The following is a 21,672-nucleotide window of genomic DNA, read 5'->3' as shown; positions in this document are numbered from 1 at the left end:
GTGACACCTATCTTATGGGCCCTGTTGTGGTTTAGGGAGAATAGATGCATCTTCCCAGTCATCAGATCTTCCTAGATTGATGGTGGGCATATGTTGGCATTTTGAAGTTGATCATGGTTTAAGGAAATAAAAGATATGCCTACATGAAACATGTACCAATGGGCCCATTTTTTTCAACAATAGTTTATATGCCCTTGTTGCAGGATCACAATGGGTTAATTATAACCTGGGGTTGAGGTTCTGATGCTAGGATGCCTTTGTAGTATGGCCGAGAGGGTTAAGGATGAGTTATGATTTTAAGTTGCAATTGAGCAATCACAATATGGTTTTTCCTTAAATCACATAGTCACTAGGGTTAAAGGGTAATCATGAGTTAAGCTTGCGAAGTAATGAAAAGACTTTGTTTGTAGATTCATTGGAGAATAAGCCTTAACTAGAGTTTAGGTTGTGATGAAACAATTTTTTTGTTGACTCATTTGCAATAATTAATGGTTGAGTTAAATATTAAGTCATGACCATGCAAAATACAACTCTAGTACTTAAGTTTACAATGATTGCAGGGTCACGAACATTTTATGCCAACTAGAAGATAAGCTGCAAAAGGGCAACTGTGGAAAATAAATTTTTATCCTAGGGTCGCAGAAGTCAAGAGGATAAAGTTAAAATAGGTTGTGAAGTAGCAAACTCTATGGTCATAGCTTCACAAGGTTAAATACAGATAGCTGATGATAATTGTGACTAGGTGATCCAGTCAAAGGCTTGCTTTCTCATGTTTACAGGTACCCAAGATGCAGTCAAACCTCAAGCCATGACTTGGTTAATAAGCTACAAGTAGACATGAAATCCTCTATTTTCCTAGTTGAGTAGTTAAGAAGCATAATAGAAAGGAATTCGATGACCTAGCTAAACACTTAGCATGAAAGAAACATGTGATTGCACAATCGTGATGTCAAGTGGTAGTCAATTAGAATAAACTGCAATATGGAGAACTCAATTAAAGGATATTCATTCAATTGATTGCATGGTTAAGGATCAAAAGAGGTTTTATATCATGACTATGTGGATAGGTCAGAATGATAAAAGGATGTAAGTGATCACTTAGTCATGATATCAAAAAAGGTTAGTGAAGATGAACAGTGAAGTAGTGACTGAGCATGAAAATAAGGAGAATGCAAAGTCATGGGATGAACTTAATAGTTAGAAAAAAGATGTGTGAAGCCGTGAAAGGTAAAAAATTAACCTTTTTGCATGGTTGCATCCATCAATAAAGAAAAGAGATAAAAATTTGTGAAGGCATGATATTAGAATTAAGAGTAGTGCGTCATCGCAAGTCAACATGGTCAACAAGGAAATGTAACTGTCAGGATGCAAAAAGGTGACAAGGTGGCAAGTCTAACCTATGAAATAAAGACATGTGGCTCATGCTTAGCAATCAGTTAGTGTTGAATGAAGGTGACAAAAATTTATTGCAGAGCCAAAACTAGGAGATGAATCATCAGATATTTTTTATTAGCATAAAAAAAAGAGTATCATGAATAGAGGGAGTGGAAGGAACATAATTAGTTAAAGGGTCCCTGTTGCAGATATCACCTAGGGAATATCTTAAAAAATCTTCCTATTTTTACTCAAATATGGAAATGGTAAATGTAAGATGTAATTTTCTAAAAATATTTATTTTCTTCCAATAGTTTTTTGACATATGCCCCTCCCATGTAGATCTTGTTTCGATACTTATCTTTATAAGGATTTCCAAGATGTGGAAAAGGGGTTGGCTAGTCATTTCAAGAAGGTTTCTATGCAAAAAAAAGAAATTGATGTTGTCATAATTTCTTATAAAGTCCATATCTTTTTTTGTATGTTTACTTTACAGTTAGTCTAGAGGAATATTGTGGAACTACATTTGAAGCCTACATAAGGAAAAGTTCAAGAGCCCTTCTTGTGTCTTTTGCTACTTAATTTACTGATTTGATAGGACTTCTTTTGATTTACTCTGAAACCTTGGGTTTTTGTCTCAAGTTTAGCTACAAGTGAAGTTTTGGAATGTTTACACAAGTTGCAAGTCATGAAATTGCACTTTATCCCAAATAGTTAACTATAAATATTAGCATTCCCCTTAGCATCTTGTTTCACGTGCTTCCTTCTTGTAAATTATTCATGTATGAGTTTTCATAAGGTCAAGATTTTTCTTATCTCAATTGTTCATAATTGTTTCATCATGTTAGTCTAGCAATATCATCATATTAATGTTTGGTGTATCACCTTGCTTTACCTTTCAGTATTTACTTTCAAGCAATCCTTCTATCCCTTTCCCCTTCAAGTTTAATTTTAGTTTGAAGAAGTAAATAGGTGACCATCATAAGGAACTAGACTATAATATAGAGATTCACTCCTAACCTTGGAATACCCACTACATGGGAGTATTTCCATGTTACTCAAAGTTGACTGAGTTAGAATCTAGTCTAGGCACAACTTCTAGAGATAACGATTCTGGCATGCCTGCTGGGACAAAGAAAAGAGTTTCCAATATTTTCATCATATTTTCTTGTTGGTATTGATGTGTACAATAGTGAAACAACCTATTCAAAGGTAAAAGAGCATACAAATCTCATAATTCTAACTATGGAAAAGAAGAGAAGTGCATATGATTTATGAGAAGAGTGTAGATGAGAAATAGCTCTACAAGTCTGAATATAAAGAGTTGTCCCCACCTAGAAGGAGAGGTGGAATAGTCAAAATAATCTAGGATGCCCTCAATAATAGAAAAAGTGATAGATCTACTCCTCCACTAGTAATCCATGTCATTGTTTCAATTCCAAGAAGAAGAAATTTTCAAGCACCAATGACCAAGTAGTTTACTTTCATTCCTTCCAATCAAGGGAGTTCACTACTTTTTTCTCAACATCATGATATTCCTCTAGGTACCTTGAAGAGTTTACCAGATTTCATTGGATAAGGCTAAACAATAGCATTTTAGAATATCAGAGATGTTGCAAGATTATGCAACGTGCATCATGTCACTAAGGAAACTAAGGAAGATGTTGTTGTGAAGCTCCTTACAGCCTCATTCAAAGGAAAAGCTTTGAAATGGTTTCAAAGCCTTGTTGTGGGTTCAATCAATTCTTGGGATGCATTGGGAGATGTCTTGACAAAACATTTTGAGGACAAGTCATATTTTCTATCATCTCTTGTTGAACAACTCATAACCATCAAGCATACTCCTCATGAGTAGATGATGGAGTTCAACTATAGATTTCCAAAAACACGGAGCAAAATACCTATTCATGTAAGGCCTTTAGAATAACATGTTTTTCTATATTATTTAAGGAGCCTAAATAGTGATATCTCTATTATGATCCAATCTATGGGAGATTGTTCATTACCACAAGGTTACGACATTGTTATAAGAGTTGAGAATAGTCTTATTCAAGTGGGTAAAATTACTCCTAGACCTCCAATGCCTATATATCTAGATATCCAACCTAATACACCCCTAGCCATACCACCTTTTAACCCATTAATGACTATTCCAAGCTAAGAAATCATAGTTGTACGCCCTTCACAAGAGTTTAAAGAGCTAAGAGATGGCCAAAAAAGGATGGAAAGCCTCATGCAAAGCCTTGCTAATGAGCTAGTAAATATTAAGAAGGGAGGTTATTAGACTAGGTAGTTGTCCCAACCTCATAACTAGTTTCCAAATCAGCCTTCCTAGTTGAAATTGCAAAGACAATACCCACCTAATAGGAAGAATTATAATCAGAGACCTTTTAGGCCTTATAACCCTAATCCTTTGAATACTTCTCATCCTCCAAATATTGTTAGAGATATGGTCCTTGTTCAAAATAACCTAGTAGCAAATTATGATTGGTGTAATCCTTGTAATCATCAACACAATTAGGCTATGTTCTCCAATGGTATGATGAATCAAGCCTTGATGGTTCAAGGTGCTTCTAGTGCTCAGCTCACATCTGGCATTGATGTTGAGAAACAATCAGAGGTTCCTCTTGTGGATGCTATATTCATGAACTAGCTAGAAGAGGAACATTGTGGTGTGAATAGAGATGGTACCACAAGTGGTGTCTATATTAGACCAAAGAGAAGAGCCCTAGACAATGATTTAGGGACAATTTTATAGTGATGTACCTCAATTTACCTTTCAGCATTTACTTTCAACCAATCCTTCTATCCCTTTCCCCTTCAAGTTTAATTTCAGTTTGTAGAAGTGAATAGGTGAACATCATAAGGAACTGGTCTATAGTCCAAAGATTCACTCCTAATCTTGGAATACCCACCACCTAGGAGTATTTCCAAGTTACTCAAAGTTGACTGAGTTAGAATCCAGTCTAGGTGCAACTTCTAGAGATAACAATAATAGCCTTGGAGACAACTCTTGAGAGAGCATCTCTCAGGATTTAAGCAATGACCAACAAGGTTAATCAATAGAAGGTATGTTAAAAAAATAAGTAGCAGGTGTCTAATAAAGAAGAGGCACCCACAACTAATCCATTCATAGCAAAGGAACCATTTCTTAGAGCCATAAAAGCATTGAATTAGGAAGCATTTGAAGGAGTGCCACTTTTTAGTGGAAAAGTGGACACATCTTATGTCCTACAATAGTTGAAGGGTATGGAAAATTACCTTGAAATTGAGAATGTCATAGAAGCCTAAAAAGTGAAAGTAGCAAAGGCAAGGATGAGAGGAGAAGCTATCACATGGTGGAAGTTTATTCAAGATGAAAGGGACAAAGAGGGTAAAAAGTCCTATGCTAATTGGAAAAGTGTGGTCAGAAAAATACAACAAACCTACCTTCTAGAAGACTTTAAAGTGGAAATGCATACTAACAGATATAACCTCAAGAAAGGAGAAAATGATATGGCTAATTGATGGCTAATAATCATAATAGGAGATTGTGAAGAATTCTAAGAGATCATATTGAAACCTAGAGAATGAAGTGTGGAAAATAGATGGAAAGGAATCTAAAACACCCTAGGGGAATCTTTCATCCCTTTCAAGAACATATTAACCAGTTAGGAGGCCAAAATGAAGTGCCAAGTTCATGAGAAAGCCTTGAAAGATGGGTTAGGCTATGGGAAAAGTTGTTCCTAGTGAAGTAGGCATACCTTGTGTAGTAAAGGATATCTAGAAGGGTTTATCCATCAACTACATTACCCTAGACTAGTCTTATGAGTTAGGGTTAGAGTTAGGATTTGAGTAAGGATTAAAGTAGGGTTAGGGTTAGGGTTAGTTTTAGGGTTAGATTTAGGGTTAGAGATAGGGGTAGGGGTAGAAAAAGGGTTAGAGTTAGGGTTAGGGGTTAGCGTTAGGGTTAGAATTAGAGTTAGGGTTAAGGTTGGGATAATATTTAGGGTTAAGGTTAGGGTTAGAGTATGAGTTAGGGTTAGAGTTTGAGTTAGGGCTATAGTTATGGTTATAGTTTGAGTTAGATATAAAGAGAGATAGAGAATTAGAACTAGGGTTAGGGTTAGGATTAGGATTAGATTTAGAGTTTGAGTTTGAGTTAGTGTTAGAGTTAGAGTTAAGTTAGGGTTAGGGTGAAAATTACGGTTACAGTTAAGGTTAGAGTTACCATTAGAGTTAATGTTATAATTAGGGTTTGAGTTAGAGTTAGGATTAGAATTTGATCTTTGACTTGGGGTTAAGGTTAGAGTTAAGGTTAGGCTTAGGGTTATAGTTATGGTTAGGGTTAGAGTTAGAGAAAGAGTTAGATTTAGGGTTATGGTTAGGGTTAGGTTTATAATTAGAGTTAGGGTTATATATAGAGTTAGCTTTATTGAAGTTGATGAAAGATCAACCCGATAGCTAGCATGAGTCACTTGCATGCAAGCATCTATCACAAAAAGAGAGAAGCAAAAGCTATGGAGGCTGAAATTGCCAAATCCATAGCTAAGACATTCTGGATGAGCAAAAAAAGATCGATATTATCAAAAGTGTATGAATAAATTACAAAGAGATCAGTCCTTATAAAAGGAGATCAAAACCTTAACAAGGTAAAACCTAGGTTGCATGATAATAATTCATAATATAATTAATTATTATATGCCTAAAGTTTAGCTTAAGTAAACTAGAGATAATAAGTGACTTAATAATTAAATCAAAATGACTTAATTAATAAGGAAATATCTTATTACTCTAACAAGCATCATGGTTAAGGATAGGGCAAGGGTTAAATTTACGGTTAGGTGTTAGACTAACTACCAATGTTCCCCTTCAAGATTTCTGACATTAACCACCTCATGTGTTCTATAAGTGTAGTGGTTTTATCAAGCATTGACAAGTTGATCTTTTACTACAATGGCAACTCTAGCTTGTAACAAGTGGTATCAGAGCTTCGTCACAAGTTCAAATCTCCTAGGGTAATGTTGAGGGGGGATTATTAGACTAACTGCCAACCTTTCCCTTCAGGATTCATGACATGGCTTAACTGCCTCGTATGTTCTATAAGTCTAGTAGTTGTATCAAGCATTGACAATTCGATCCTTTGGTGCAATGAAAAATCTAGCTTGTAACATTAGGTTTATAATTAGAGTTAGGGTTATATATAGGGTTAGCATTAGGGTTAGGGTTAGATTCATGGTTAAGGTTAGAGTTAGGGTATAATCATTCACATTAAGTAATAAGTGAAAATTGAAAGATGTAAATTAACTATATGGAGCATATTTTTATTTAGTTTTAAGGGAAGGATGGGAGTTAGGGTTAGGGATTGAGTAAGCGTTAAGGTTAGGGTTAGAGTAATTCTTATGTTTAGTGTTAGAGATAGGGTTAGGGTTTGAGTTTGAGTTAGGGTTTGGGTTACGGTTAGGTTTAGGTTTAGCGGTAGAGTTAGGGTTAGTGTTAGGGTCAAGGTTAGGATTAGATTTAGGGTTAGGATTAGAGTTAGCAATAGGGGTACAAAAAGGGTTACAATTAGGATTAGGGTTAGGTTTATAATTAGGGTTTGGACTATATTTAGGGTTAGTATTAGTGTTATAGGTAAAGTCATGGTTAAGGTTATGGTTATTATAGAATTATTCATGTTAAGTGATAAGTTAAAATTGAAATATTCAAATTTACTATATGGAGCATATATTTATTTAGGGTTAAGGGAAGTGTGGGAGTTAGGATCAAGGTTTGAGTCAGGGTTAAGGTTAGGGTTAGATTTATGGTTAGCATTAGGGTTAGGTCCTAGGTTAGGGTTAGGTTCAAGGATAGGGTTAGGGTTAGGGTTAGGGTTAGGGTTAGTATTAGGGTTAGGACCTATAATATCGATTGAGTAATGGATAGATGTAAGGCTTAGAAAACATGATTGGAGAAAGGGTTACATTTATAACTTTTCTTAGGGTCATGGTTATAGTTACTAGGAGCATAAGGGGTGAGGTTTTAGAATATATTTATTATTATATAAGGTAACCTATATAATAATAAGTATATTCTCACAATCATGGATAAGGTTAGGGAAAGAATTAGGATCATGGTTAGAGTTAGAATTAATGCTAGGTTTAGAGTTAATATTAGGGTTAGATTTAGATTAATTATTAGGGTTATGATAATGGTTAGAGTTACATTTAGGAAGACATCTTATTCTCATTACACATGTCCCTTAGCATAATAGAGCAATATAAGGATTACGATGTTCCTTAAGTAGTTTTATGATTTTATTAGTTACATTTATAAACAGACTATTGGTTGATAATAATTATGCATAACATGAATAGTGTACAATCAAGGGCTACTAAATGTTATTGAGGTGAGGTAATGATTACACTTAAAATGAGTGTAAAATGAATATTATGCTTTAGAGTAGCTTAATAGTTAGAAATAACACATCAATTTTATACATAATTTAATGATCAACATATTAGTTATATATGTCATGTAAAAGCTTTAATATGAAAAACATAAAGGTCAAGGTAATATGTTTGAAATGTTTGCATGTATAATTGAAAAGAATTTGAACTAGAAAGTGAAATCGATTATTATTGTTATGATACATATATGAAAGGAGAACTATATCTCCTAGTACAATTATTCACATGAAGTAATAAGTGAAGTTTGAAAGATGTGAAATCATTATATGGATCACATATACACTTCTACATAAAAATATAAGTACATCACATATTCGTCATAGATTAAAATTATATTACGGCCTTTTTTTGTAAAATGATCATTATAGACCCCTCACATCATGGGTGGAAATGCATCTACTTTTGCAAATGTACTACATATGTATCTGGAAATATTTTCATCTCAATTATCCCCACATCTTGTACATGATCAATTGGTAAAGTTACATTCTCAAGAGCTTTGACCATAGTTGTACAACACTCTATAATTATTCATGCACACTTCTCAAATTCTATCTCAAAAAATGATTCAATCCTATAGAAGTAGTTGGGCTCATGTCAACAATGCTTGACTATCTATAAAAGGTTGTCATGCCTAAAAAAATTAATGGAAAATAATTGAGAAAACATTAGCACCAACAAAAGAGAAGAAAAATTTTATACTTAATCGCAGTGATATAAATTTTAAATCAATAATGGTTTTGAAAAACATAATAGGTCACTTAGTATAATCAAATGTGAAGAAAATCAATATTAAAACCATATTGCATTAAAATTTGTAATGAAATTTTGGGTATGGAAATATCATAATATAATGACCATTCATAGATAGTGAAGAATATAGAAACATACTTTTCAAATATTGAGTAGCAATGTATTAATTAAAAGGCATAAGTCACAATTATTATGATTTATTTCAATCAAAGTGGTCTTTCTAATTTGAATTAATGTTATAGCTACCTTAATTTGGGGACCCAATTGATGATCATAGTTAATTTTACAAATTAGAGAATTAATATAATGAAATTTAAGCATAATGGTACTTGCAACCATTAAAATGTGCAAATAATACTTGGTTATCATGTTGCATTGAGCATATCTAATTTTAGTTGTCATTAAGTGTGGATTTCACTTCCATGTTGTTGCATTTCTAGGACACGTTCTATATAATTTTATGATGAAAAAATTCATAGATCCCTAGATATCCTGCATGCAAATAACCTATTAAAAGGAAGTAAGAAAGACAAAGAGAGAAAAAGATTTTCTCGATAAACAAGAAGATTGAATTTACTTGTGCAAAAAATAGAATGAATGAAATTGTAACTGATCAATCCTATGAAGGAGATCAAAACCCTAAAAGTGAATGCCTAAAAGGAAATTTTTATTTAATAATTGCTAATTAATTATTAAATATGAATGCAAAAAAGAATAAAAGAGAAATCTTAAGAAGGGAGAAAAGGTAAATTAATAAATGAAATTAAATTAACATTTTTCTCTAACACCACCCCTTAAGATGAGCAACAATGCAGCTACAAATAATTCAAGGAAACTACAATGCTAAAAGAAAACTTGGGTCCCAACAACAAGGCTTGATGAGGTACCCAATCAGAAGCAAATCTCTATGAAATGTAGAAATAGAGAAAACCTAGTGGGAAAAACTCTACTCCAAAAAGAGATAGAAAATGATGCACAAATGAAAAATCTCAAGAGAATCTCTCAAGTCCATAAGTATATTGAAATCCCCCATGATAGAAGCTTGAGACTCCATAGTCCCCCCCAGAATGGCAAAGCTCATGTGTCAATGAACATACCAATGTAGTTCCAATCTGAAGGAAATAAAGGTAGTGGACAAGGATGATAAAACTCATGTATGTAAGGTGCATCTAGAATTCTTAGATGATGCTCAAAAGAGAAAGCATAAAAATCCTAAAATAGAATCTCCAATGGGGGTGAGATAACAGGTGGTCTAAATCTATCATCTAAGAGGATATGTGTGTCCTCTAATATATCCTCAACAACTACACTAGGTGGCTCAATGATTAGAGCCAAAATAGTAGGAAATGTTGAAGAGTAATCATGTGCAAGAGATGGAATACAAACATGAGGTGGAGGTGTAGAAGTCACTATTGATCTAAAATTGATTTTGATAAGTGAATATCAACACACTTAAGCCATTCATTTAGTTTATGCCTAACCAGTAATATATACAGAGCATAATATGTAAATATTAGACCATGTCAAGTTGCAATGAGTGTTAAGTCACTCATGTTTCAAGTAGATAGACCATGTTTATTGATTCAAGAGCTAAGTAAATAGTGGATGCCAAGTAATGTAGGTGTTGAGTCATGGTATATATAATAGTGCATACCAAGTATCAGAGATTTCATATGCTGAGCCACACAATTTTGACATATTTCTTTGTAATGGCACAAACAACTACGTAAATTTTCTTTGAGCTAACTTAAGATTGTATTTTGATATTTTGAAGACAAGTACAAATCTCTAGTTGGATTTCCTATGCAATTACATGCAGCCAATAAGAAAATGGGAAGGATTAAGTAGAAAAATGGATGGATCTATATCATAGAATCATACATAAACCTAACGCACTTAAGTCTTCTTAAGGAGGACAATGCCCTAAAATATTTATGATGGAGAGATTATGGTTGGAGAAGGATAGAGGAGAAAACAAGATAGTTTACATGCAGAGCATTCAAGGTGAATTATAAGTTATGAAGAAAGAGTGAACTGCAGAATCAGTTAGAGAAGAATAGAGGATAAAGAAAAGGATAAAATATTAAGACATGTGATCAAGAAGAATTAATAAGACATTGTTTAGAGGTGATCTGTTATCAAGCAAGCAAGTGCCAACTGTAGGATCTATGCTGAGACATTTTAAGAGGTGATTTTAGTTAAATCTCTTAACTAGAGTAGTCCTAACAAGCTATATGAAATCCTTTAACAAGGTGCTTAATTAGTTGTAAGTTGAAGTCCTCTAACAAGGCACACTTCTAATAGGGTGTTGAAATCCTCTAACAAGGTGAGACCTAACAATATTTGTAAGCTTTTAACAAAGTAGACCTTTCATAGGGTAGATCATGTTTCATGGTCAAATCATTGTAACCTTCATTGGATACACTTTATTATTGTAGTAGTGAAGATTTGTGGGTGTCATCCCCACCCCAGTTTTACCTTCTCACTTAGAGGGTTTCTAGGTAATCATATCTGGTGTTATGTGTGTGAATTCTTACATGGTTATATGATTTAGATGCATATTCTTTATATGTTATTTTAGTTTACATATTGAATGTATATGATGAATGAATGGTGAAAATTTTATGGTTCCAAGGTTAAAATACTGATTCACCACCCCCTCCTTTGAAATGTCCCTTTCTCTGATTTGATATGGTATTTCACACCTCTAATCAGATTTTCAAAATCAAACAACTGATATCACAAAGATCCACCAAATTTCTCAAGAAACCCCAAATCGGGTATGCCAGAAATTGTGCCAAAAGCTTCACAGCTTCACCTATTATTAATAAATCTGAAAGTGAAAATTTTTACAGAAATTTCAGCAGCATAACAGCCTATAAAATGACATTTCCATATCCATATAGCCTTTACACAACAATTCAAAAATGTAGGACAAAAACTATGCTCATCGGGCTCCCGAAATTAACACAAAAATGCTCGGAAATACCACAAAAACACTAATAAACTATCTCAAAAGTTTAATCACATCCCAATAAATATATTCAGCTCTATTTTAAAATCTTAAAGTCTGAAATACAGCAGCAACCAAAACTGATATGAAATGCTCAACTGAAAACACCAAACTCATGCAAAAAACACACCCAAAAACCCACAAATCTGCATTGTTCAGCACAAAGGCAAACTCTGTATGAGCATGCACATGGAATGGCTTCAAACTCCCATCCTTAGCCTTCCTAGAAACCTGAAAACTCCTGTTCTTGGGTCTCCTTGGAAACCTACAAACTCCCATTCTTGGGTCTCCTTCTCCACAGGTTTGGCAGCCTCTGAAGAATAACAAAGAATGAGCAAAAATACAGTTCTGGAATGAGCCCAAAATGCCTCCAAAACCCCTTAAAAGAGGGCATAACTGTAACTCATGTCCAAGAGAGGTTAATGAAACATATTTTAATAATAATTTTCATTTATTAGTCTAACGGATTTCAAAGATTAACCCCCTTTTTCTGAAACTTCACTTTCTTGGGCCTGCCTGCCTTAGCAAAGATTATTATTTTTTAATTATTTGAAAAGGGGACATGACAAGTCCTCCCCTCCCAAACATTGCTTGTCCTCAAGCAATGGCTGAACAATAAACTAATCAATCCACCTGGATCCCAAATGTAGTCATGAACTATACTATTGTCAATTAACACAGGCTCCTGCAATATCCTCTGCAATATAACCAAGAGGAATCTGTAATCAAACTGACAATTACTGCTCAACCAAACTCCAAAGTCACAACTTCCACAGTCAGAAACCCATGAGACACAAACTCTTAGAACATCAAAACCCAAGTAAAGTGGACTACCAACACAATAAATACCATCAATGCATTCCAGTGGCCTATATGGAATGTACAATCCAACTCTGCAACAATGGTGAATGCTCCCGAATGAAACTGTACCAAGTATGGAGAATCCACACACTATACAATGCCTACAGTCAACACAACTCTATAGATCACTGACCACTATCTCATAACCATAACTACCATGCACCCCTGATGGTGAAAAGCCATCACAAGATAAATAGCAAGAATTGGAACCCAAACCAAATTTTCCTACCATCAACTCCTCAACACAAGGATCAAATGCTAACCGATGTACATACCTTGAAATATAATGTTGATAAAAAAAACCAACCTTAGTCAACAACTCACCTTGAACAAGTGATAAACCCACTGTGACTGATCACCAGCTAAGTCAGGAGATGTCATAGCCAAAGGAGTAGAATCAATAACAACACCCACTGAAGCATCACTCTGAAACTCCTGCTCTAAGTCATGTATTATCAAGCTGTCAACTGTAGAACCTATCACCATGTCATGCCCATCACAACCCTCATCCTGAGGTGTCAAACTATCCCATAACTGACGACAAGCACTAGGAACCAAAGTACATCTTTGTATCATCATCTCATCAACATGGTCATCAAAGGTAAATTGATGAGTGTACCTCATAGTGTGATGCTGATAGAATGCGCCAATCTCAGTTAGTGGCTCAGACTGTAATCCAGATGAAACTAACTGCAATTGATCATTAACCATGTTGGAACTAACTACTACCTCCGAAGATATCACCAAGGGAGTAGTATTACTAGAAAGAACCATGCCAACTGCCAACTCACCAACACCACACATGATCTTTGATACATCTCTAGTCTCCGTGCCTTCAGTACTAGAGGCCACCACCCTGTCAGGCATACAACAATCTGCTACAACACCCAACTCAACTAAACCTGACTCTAGTGGGAATGAACCAGATATGCCAATGTTAGTATCAAGGATGGATGCATCCCCATCTCCACTGTCTCTAACAATCTCGGCCATGGACATCCTCGAATCACCAAACACCATAGCTTGTGACTGTATAGAATCAGGTAAAGACTGTAGTCACTCTAACTCCATGGTCACCTTAGCCAAATGAAATTGTGACTCCTTGAAAGCCAACTGTGTACTCTCAAGAATCTCAGAAGTCACCTCAAGCTGCTTAGTAAGCTCACTCACCTCATCTTCCTTGGCCAACAATGCATCATATGCTATACTACCCCACTCCATAAGATAATCTTTGTCGGCTACCAACTGCATATAATTCTGTCTCAAAATTTGAATAGCCTCCCATAAAGAGTGGATCTCTGTCAAGGAAAGATAACTTCCTTCCTGCTCATCACTAGTAGGAGAACCCCATCCATAAACTGCTAACAACTGACGAGCAGCATCAAAATGTTGACAAGTGATAGCAATGTCTCGGTCACTAACTCTCAACTGATTAGACACATGATGGCACTGGCTTGACTGTCTCCTACAAACCTCCTCTGATGCACTGTCTAAAGGAGTATAATCAAAGTCACTAGTCTCTAGAGTATTACAATCCATATCCTGTGAATCAAATCTAAAGCTCATATCAACATACGAAGTATCAAAAACATTAGCACTGCTGTCCAACTCCTCTGCACCCAAGGAAACTAAGTTTTCAAAACTGCCCACTATAGCCTCTTGGATGTCATCAATGCCAATATGATCCTGGGACTCATCTGTACACACTGCCAAATATGAAAGATCATCAACACATTCCAACAAATATGGTCGACTGGATATATGAACAAAGCCCAACATCGGTGTATAAAAACTAATACCAACATCAGACAAGATACTGGCACAAGAAAAGACAACACCATGTAATCTGCTAATCAAATCCATGATAGCACCCAAACAAACACTGCTACCAAAAAGTGTTAAAGATCTCCAGTCAACTGAATCTCAAATGCCAATATAACAATCTCGAGTCCATATCCGTAAACTAGAATCAACTGGTAACTCAAGAAAACTCCTCACCTAAGTAATATGACCAATACCAACTAACTTCACATACCTATCATGATGAGATAATGAATTCACAATACTATCTTTGTTCACCTTCAGCTGGCTAGACAAATCATGTGAAGTACTACTAGCCTCAACCTCATGTGGTGAAGCATCTAACTGTGCCTAGTACTCTTTCTCAAAAAAATCATGAATTCTCAATGTCTGCTCATCTCTACCAGGTATCTCACCATCCTGCACAACAACATCCTCATAATCATCATCTGAACCCACTACACTGTAGTCACTGCCTATTGTAACTATACCATCCTGAATACCTATGGCATCACCCTTTGACGACCTGTAAACAATTGTCTCAATTTGAGTATCAAGTTGACCATTACTATCAATCTGTGTAATATCCTTTCCCACCACTTCCTGTGGCAGAGTAGAATCTGAGACCTCTACCTAGCTATCAGCTAGTTTCTCAAACTCTTCATGCAAGTTCTTGGTAATTGTGTCATTTTCCCTATGAGAAAATCTGCCAAATAGAAATCCAGTCAACTTATCCACCTTACCTGGGTCGGACAACATGTCATTCATTATACGGTGGTGCTCAATCAACTGTTCAGACATGTCATGGCTTATTTTCATAAGTTTATCTCAAATGTCTAAATAACCATCCTTTCTACTATTTTGACTCTGGATATCAATTGTCCAAGATCGTGTCCTCTGAGACTCTGTACTATACCTGTCCATTCTGGATAAAGTAGAGTGTAACCCCAATAGGATATAACTTCTTCAAACACCAAGAACTAACATGCAAATGATTAGAAGTAGCATGCAACCATAATTTTTTTCATGCAGCTGATTAGAAGCAACATGCAATCATCAATGATGACATGCAAGATCTGGGTAGTTGTCAAAAATGCAAGATCTGGGTAGTTGTCAAAACTGACGTGCAAACTTCTACAACCACCAAATTCACCAAGAACTAACATGAAAATGATTATAAGTAGCATGCAACCATAAATTTTGACATGCAGCTGATTAGAAGCAACATGCAACCATAAATTATGACTTGCAAGATTTGGGTAGTTCTAAAAACTGAAATGCAAGATCTGGGTAGTTGTCAAAACTGACCTGCAAACTTCTACAAACCCTCAGGCTAGCAAGATCATGGCTCTGATACCACTAAAATGTCCCTTTCTCTAATTTGATATGGTATTTCACACCTCTAATCAGATTTTCAAAATCAAACAACTGATATCACAAAGATCCACCAAATTTCTCAAGAAACCCCAAATCGGGTATGCCAGAAATTGTGCCAAAAGCTTCACAGCTTCACCTATTATTAATAAATCTAAAAGTGTAAATTTTTACAGAAATTTCAGCAGCATAAAATCCTGAAAAATGACATTTCCATATCCATATAGCCTTTACACAACAGTTCAAAAATGTAGGACAAAAACTATGCTCATCGGCCTCCTGAAATTAACATAAAAATGCTCGAAAATACCACAAAAACACTAATAAACTATCTCAAAAGTTTAATCACATCCCAATACATATATTCAGCTCTATTTTAACATCTTAAAGTCTAAAATACAGCAGCAACCAAAACTGATATGAAATGCTCAACTGAAAACACCAAACTCATGCAAAAAACACACCCAAAAACCCACAAATCTGCACTGTTCAGAACAAAGGCAAACTCTAGATGAGCATGCACATGGAATGGCTTCAAACTCCCATCCTTAGCCTTCTTAGAAACCTGCAAACTCCCATTCTTGGGTCTCCTTGGAAACCTGCAAACTCCCATTCTTGGGTCTCCTTCTCCACAGGTTTGGCAGCCTCTGAAGAATAACAAAAGAATGAGCAAAAATCCAGTTCTGGAATGAGCCCAAAATGCCTCCAAAACCCCTTAAAAGAGGGCATAACTGTAACTCATGTCCAAGAGAGGTTAATGAAACATATTTTAATAATAATTTTCATTTATTAGTCCAACGGTTTCCAAAGATTAACCCCCTTTTTCTGAAACTTCACTTTCTTGGGCCTGCCTGCCTTAGCAAAGATTATTATTTTTTAATTATTTGAAAAGGGGACATGACATCCTCCCCCCCCCTACTCACAAGTTTACCTTTCCTCTTGTAATTCCAACAATTGGTATCAGAGCCTTGTTCTCTAAAAGAGAAGCTTTGTAGCTTTGAGGAAAGGTCCTAAAATAGAAGTCTACAAGTTGGGAAAGACTATTGAAAGCTAGGAGATTGAAATAAATCTCATACTACATCAACTAAATGAGGCAAGAGAGGAACTAAAGAAATCCTTGAAGAGAAGGAAAGATATTGCTATTGCAGAAAATGAAACACTATACAAAGAGATAGACACTACTAACTTGTAGATGGTGACTTCAATGAATTTAATGCAGCAGTTGTAGATCTAATGGAAAATGATAGATTCCAAGCTGAGAAAATCAAGGATCTCAAGATAGAACAAGAATCACAAGCTATACTGCTATGTGAGGTGACTAAACAATAGAAGAAATCCATAGAAGAAAAGGCCATGATTGAAGAAGACAAAAGAACACTGGCCAAAAAATTGGAAGAGAAGTCAATAGAGCTAGCCAAGATTTCCAACATGAAATCTGATACTCTAAGTCAAATGATGAATTCCAACTATGAATTGAATGTCAAGGACATTGAGATAACTACATTGAAGTTGTAGAATGAACAATTCCAATGTGACCTGAAAAGAGAAAAGGAATTTTCTAAAAGTTTCAACAAGCCAAATGAAGCCATCAAATACTTTGAGAAATTATTGAGATCCCCTAGATCCAATAATGATACATCAAAATTGGGCTACACAAGCACTAAAAAAGGATAATCATCCAAAGTTGCATGAGAAAGGAACACCAAGGGTAAGATGGTTGAGACCCTTAGGTTATGAGGTCAATATAGATGAGGCCTCATTAGCCATAACAACTCTACTTGTGGAAGAAGTAGATAAAACTACAAAATTCTTTTGAAATTATGAGATGGTGAAATCAAAGATTTCCATGGAACTAAAAAATACCTCCACAATCAAGAAGAAGGATAAGTTGGTAAAGAAATTGAAAGCAAAACTTGGAGAGGGTGCCAGAGATGATGAAGAAGAAGAACAAAAAAAAGCTCAAAAACCTCTAGCTTTAACTCAAGGCATGGGAGAAGACAAAGAAGAGGAGGAGACTACAGTTGTTGAGTGAGAAGAAGCCAAGGAAACACCTACTACTATTGAGTCAAAGAAGAAAAACGTAAAGGCATACCTAGTGGCAAAGGCAAAGAAAACTATAAAACCAAGTCAACCAAAGCCTACTACACCTACTACAAGGGCCACCATATGCGCAACTACCCAAAAGGCCAAAGAAAAGACTAAGTATAAAAAGAAAGGAGGACAAGAGAAAAAAAGATAGATAAGGAAGTATGTGGCTCAGCTAGATTCTAATGAAGAGAAGATAGAATCAAATGATAACAATCAATTCAAGTTGGTAAGTCACAATCTTCTCTCAGATCTTGAGAACTTATGTGAAAATGTCAAGAGCAATGTTGATTTATTAGGTTTTACTCATATTGATTTTGATAGATTGGAAAAATAAGAGAAGAACCAATCAGAAGAGGCATTATATGCCATGATGTCAAAGTTTAAGACTACACCACTAGAATTTGGCAACTCAATACCAAAAGGTCTATATGACATAGTTAAGAAAAAATTGCATTATTGTCTGAATTTGGAAAGATAAATCAAGGAAACAACATTAGCCCAAGTAATGTCAGAGTTGAAAAAGGGACAAATTGCGGAGTTGAAAAATGGACAAATTGCTAAGGTAGTCAAGAAATATGTAGTCAGGTTCACACCTAAATACAAAGCCTTTACTATTCTCCAAAATAATATTGAAGATGTGATCAAGAAATCAACTCAAATATGGAAACTCATTTATGGGTTAACCACTATCAAACAAGGAGAAGCTAACCCTTCAGAGGGTAAAAATTATGACAAAAATAATGAGAAAGATGATGATAAAGATACTACAGTTTGGAAAGAGATAGAAAAGAAAGATTATGACAAGGCAATAGTTGAGCAGTAGCAAGATGAACAGAGTGTGCAAGACACACAAGTACCGATTGTTGGTCCTCCCCATGACACAACCAAAACCATTGAAATTATAACTATAAAGGATGTCTCTGATCCATCAGTTTAGAACATCATTCCTCTTACTAAAAAATATTTAAAGAATATCCTAGATCAATCTATATTACAAGACAAACTATGTGGTAATCCAATTTTGGTTAGTGTAGAAGAACTACAATAGTTAGTAACTGATGTCACAACAGAAAAGGTGAATCCACAAGAACCACCTTCCATCATCCCTTCAATTACTTATGTGCAACCTTTGATTCAAATGATAGTAGATACATCTACTAAGGTTGATACAATTGAGAAGTAGGTAGAAGAGCAAGACACAATTATGGATAACATAATGAAGCAGGACAGATAGATTCATCTGTACCTACAACACAAGAAAAAGGTGCAAGCCAAGTCATAGTGATAGACAAGGGAAAACCTAAAGAGATAGAACTAAAGGTGAAGGAACAAGTGGCCATCCAAGCACTGGTAGCTTTACCAACATCTAGCACTCCTTCTACACAAGCTCCTTAGAAGCCAAGTATAGATGCTACTCCTTTGTAGATCTCACTGCCAAGCCCAAGCTCATCAAAGGTGGAAAAGGTAATACATTATGGAGATATAAGCCTTGATGAAGAAATTGTTATTCCAAAGTATGACTATGATACTATGACATTGGAACAAATAGGCATTTTGCAACAAGCCTTAGAAAGGAAAAAACATCAATAAATGCTTAGGAGAGAACATAGGCAAAAGAAAGCACTTCAAGATATTAAGGACATCTTTCTAGATGCATTCAGTCTACCAACTCTAGAAGAGACCAAGCCACTAATAGAAAAACTAACAAATATAGTAGAAAAGGTCACTAATGAAGACCTTGATACAAATGCAAAACTATTGGAATGGTCTGAAAAGAAGTTTCAAGGCAAGGTAAATGAAAAAATATCCAGTCAAATAGCACTACAAAAAGTTGCATTGGAAACCAAGGTTGATAATGTGAAGAAGGTACTCAAGAATATATTTTCACTATACACAAAACTATGCAATCCTTCACTTTTCACCTAAGAGACTGAAAATTACATTTTGAGTCTAGAAAGTCAAATATCTACATTAGGTGCAAGGCTCCCATCAAATACAGCTCAAAGTGAGAAGCATTTTAGGACATTACTTTAGACACAAAGTCAATTAGCTATCTTAATAGTAGATGAGACTAATATTAGAACCAAACTAACAAGTATTCAAGATACCCTCACCCTAAATATGGAGATAATGCACAAGGAGCTAGGCTATGCTAAAACTCTATTGAAGAAAGACCACAATCTTTCTACTTTAGATGGTCTAGTACACCTTGTCACCAATTTTGCAATCCAAATTAAGTCATTGGATGTTGCATGTGATAACTAGGATGTAGCTCTAAGGATAGTAAAAGATGTCCACAAATCCTTTTTAGACAAACACACCATAGGTGTATAGCCCATTTGACATAAGTCTCAAAAAGGGGGAGAAATATAACATGGGGGAGAAATGGAGGAGAAACATAATATGGGGGAGTATGAACAAAAGAGAGATAAATAAGAAAGGGGGAGCATAGCAACATATATATCATTGGAGAGATATATTATATATTTTTAGGGCAGAAAGCAGCAAAAAGGGATAGATATGAGTTAAGGAGAGCATATCAGATGAAAGAGTATTAGTAATACATCGCATTGAAGTTAAAGTGTATCAGTAGAGACACATTTACTCATAGGGAGCATAGAATTTTGGATGCAATATAGACGTGTCAACTCAGGGGGAGTTATCAAATTTTAAGGTATACAAGTTAGTGCAAAATTTTGAAATTTTGAAGTTTTGTATATAAGTTGAGTCATGGACATGTTATGCTCAAGAAATTAAGGACAATATTATATATTTAAGTGTTTTTGATACTCATGTCAAAGGGGGAAATTGTTGATCTCAAATTGATTTTGACAAGTGAGTGTCAACACACTTAAGCCATTTACTTAGTTTATGCCAAACTAGTAATACATGTCGAGCACAAAATGTAAATATTAGACCATACCAAGTTGCAATTAGTGCCAAGTCACTCATGTGTTGAGTCACTCAAGTGTTGAGCAGATAGATCATGCTGAGTGATTCAGGAGCCAACTAAATAGTGGATGTTGAGTAATGCAGGTGTTGAGTCATACTATATAGAATAATGCATGCCAAGCATCAAAGACTTCATATGTCGAGTAACATAGTTTTGACATATTTTTTTTTTAATGGCACAAAGAACTATGTAAACCATTTTTGAGCTGACTTAAGATTGTATTTTTATATTTTTAAGATAAGGATGAATCTCTATTTAGATTTCCTATGCAATTACATGCAACCAATCTGAAAATGGGAAGGATTAAGTTGAAAAAAAGATGAATCTCAATTGTAGATTGATACCTAACCCTAAGCCACCTAAGTATTCTTAAGGAGGACGATGCCCTAAACTCTTTACAATAGTGAGATTATGGTTGGAGATGGACAGAGGAGAAAATAACATAGTTTGCATGCAGAGCATTCAAGGTGACTTAGAAGTTATGAAGAAAGAGTGAACTACAGAATCAGTTATAGAAGAACAGAGGATAAAGAAAAGGATATAGCATTGAGACATTTGACCAAAAAGGATCAATAAGACATTGTTTAGAGGTGATTTTTTATTAGGCAAGCAAGTGCCACTCGTAGGATCTATGCTAAGACGTTTTAATAGGTGATTTTAGTTAAATCTCTTAAGTAGAGTAGTCCTAATAGGCTATATGAAATATTTTAATAGGGTGCTTACTTAGTGGTAAGTTGAAGTCCTCTAACAAGGCACACTTCTAATAGGGTGTTGAAATCCTCTAACAAGGTGAGACCTAACAATCTTTGTAAGCCTTTAATAGGAAAGACCTTTCACAAGGTAGATCATGTTTCATGGTCAAATCATTGTAACATTCATTGGATACACTTTATTATTGCAGTAGTGAATATTTTTGGGTGTCATCCCCACCCCAATTTTACCTTCTCACTTGGAGGGTTTTTGGGTAATCATATATGGTGTTATGTGTGTGAATGCTTACATGGTTATATGATTTAGATGCATACAAT

This window comes from Cupressus sempervirens, chromosome 2, assembly GCF_028749045.1.
Source record: "Cupressus sempervirens isolate cs-2001-9-10 chromosome 2, ASM2874904v1, whole genome shotgun sequence".
NCBI classification, from domain to species: domain Eukaryota; kingdom Viridiplantae; phylum Streptophyta; class Pinopsida; order Cupressales; family Cupressaceae; genus Cupressus; species Cupressus sempervirens.
The sequence above is the reverse complement of the archived record's forward strand: the minus strand, read 5'-3'. Positions refer to the sequence as shown.